Below are 2,776 nucleotides of genomic sequence, written 5' to 3'. Positions count from 1 at the left end.
CCCCATGAGGATAGTTATTTTAATATGTCAACCTCGTTAAAAAAATGATATAGGTTCCTATGAGCATGGTTCTTTTACTTGTGTCAAGCTCAGTGAAAAATGAAACAAGGTGTTATGAGCATGGTTCCTTTACTTGTGTCAAGCTCGGTAAAAAATGAAACAAGGTATCATGAGCATGGTTCTTTTTATGTGTCAAGCTCGTTAAAAAATGAAACAAATCCCCTTCCAATTTGAGTCTTTGATTAGATCTCGTAAATTCCCACGCGAGTCTTTCACTTGATCTCGTAAATGAACCTCCATTCCATCCACTTGTTAATAACCAGTAGTCTACTTTGGTGAATGAAATGAAGCTTGGGGGAATGTACCTCGAATTGAGTCAATATGTTAGGGGCATGCAAAATTATCTCAAGCATAATTTATCTTTGTTTCAAGCTTGTGTAAAAATGAAACCAAATCCAAGAATAGTTTTTTCTCATGTTTCAAGTTTATGAAAAAATGAAACCATCTTCAAGTATCCTCAAGCATAGTTTCCCATGTTTCAAGCTTGTGTAAAAATGAATCCATTCCCACTTTACCTCTCATGATTTCCATTTTTATCAGCCTGTTTTTGCTAGATGAGCCTTGGTGTTTACATTCCATCATCACCATCTCTTTGGCCGATCATACACTTTCACTTGGGTGTTTTACCTTTGCCTGAGTAACATCTATGATGAGTGGTGTTATTAGCCAGTCTCTTGACCTTTACATGTTTTGAACAAGTTTCATCATGATCTGAACCAGTTGCTATCCTTTTATACCATTCGTTCCTCTAGGAGGAGTCATTTTTCAGCTCTTTTCAGACTCCAAAAATATGAAAAGATTGTCGAGCACTTGTATTTTCGAACTCGTAAAAGTAAATGAAAAGACGTTTACTTACTATAAGTTTAACCCTTTTCTATACTGAGATAGACTAGCTACAAAAAAACAATACGTTAGTCGAACATGGCTAAGAGGTTTTCTTGAATATTGTTTTCTACCTTTTTGGATTCAAGAGACTATCTGCAAAAAGGGACCTTTGGAGGTTTCTTTTCCTCCTCTTTTTCAAACTCTCTAAAGATGAAAAATGTGTCGAGTTACCCATTCCTTGGACTAGTAAAACTTAAACGATGTAGGACTTGTCACCATGACGAGACTGAGTTACTCCTTACTATGATGGACTCATCTAAAGGATGAACTTATACGACAATCATATGATATCCTCTTCAATCTTGTTATTAAAAATAAAGAGGTACTCGCTAGCGATAGTGGATAAAAATGGAAGCAAAACATGTCTTGTATTTTGTGTAAAGGCAACATGTCTCTCTTGAACATGACACTCATTTGCATCTCGTGTCGGGTTTGGGATATCCTCTCTTTTCAACTTGCCTTCCTGGGTTTGGGAAATCCATTTTCCTCTGATTCAATCACCCATGTTGTCATCATGACTTTCGATTCCATTTTGAGTCAAGTGCTGCCGAACTCCAGAGTCGTGTTGCCAATATGTTCAAGAGAAGTTCTATTTGCAAAAGTCAAACCTCTTATACCTATGTGACCCTCTCTACAACAATCCTGAATCACTCCTATCATTTTGAGATATCCTATGTTTCGAGTCAATGATGTGGGAAACATTATGGCCATCCTTCGACGGATCACTTCCTATCGACTTCAACTCATTATCCAAAAAGTTGATTTAGAAATGCCCTTTTAGTACCTTGGAGCTTGCATGCCTCAATGGCAAGTTCTTCGTATTCAATGCCAAACTTACATCATTGCCCTTTGATTGAATGATTCAGAAAGTGTTTAACTTCAACTCACATATTCACACTTGCATATTGTACTAGTGTGCCTTGACGGCCATCATCATTATTGGTGGTTTCTCTCGTGCTTGTTAATGGTTTACTTTATTGACCGATAATCAGGTGGTTTCTACCATGTTCGACGTCAGCACATCTATTCACATGGTTAGATTCGTACTTCGATCGGGATAGAGATGGGATAGATATGAAGACCTAGATCTCATCTGTTAAAATCCAGGCTGCGAGGAGTTATTGAGTATTCATGATTGTATACCTAAGCCTTTTCATGTGGATGGTTGCGTCCATGCCATGCATCCACATACATGATCTTTTTCAGACAGATGGATGCGTTCATATTGTGGATTCATGTATTATATTTTTTATGCCTATTCCGATGTATTATCAGGCATATGTATATATCAAAGATGTCATATATTGTATCATGTTTTATTTGAAGGTCTTCTGACGGTGGTCTTCCAAGCTCCTTTCCTTAACTAATAAGGCACTCCAACCATCACTTCATGTTCTGCTTTCATGCTTTAGGGGGCATCTATTACACAATATTTTGTCACATTCCCAACTCTATACTTGAAGTGTCATCCTTTGTGCCACTGTCGTCACAAATGTCGTAAAGCAACAAAATCCATGTAAACTCATTCACCATGAATTATATGCCCAATACATCCCTAAAGAGATGGAGAACTAATGTCTTGAAGCAATTCTGGAAAAACTTGTAAAAAACCCTAATTTTCAAAACTAATGCTACTTTTTGTAGGAAAATCCGTGCTGGTAACCTTTTGTCTAACTAGTGACTATCGTTGGCAATGCAACTTTTGATAGGAAAATCCACTCTGGTCCTCTTCAGGCAGTTTCTCCAAAAATGGAGCAGAAGCTTCTCTTCCTAGAAGCCTTAAGAATGACAAGCTGGTAGTTGTTGGATGAAGATATGGTCGAGTACTCCC

This window comes from Pinus tabuliformis, chromosome 5_1 (assembly GCF_031772625.1).
Source record: "Pinus tabuliformis cultivar Carrire ecotype Pingquan chromosome 5_1, CPIR1, whole genome shotgun sequence".
In the NCBI taxonomy this organism is placed as follows: Eukaryota; Viridiplantae; Streptophyta; class Pinopsida; order Pinales; family Pinaceae; genus Pinus; species Pinus tabuliformis.
Note: the sequence above shows the minus strand (reverse complement) of the source record.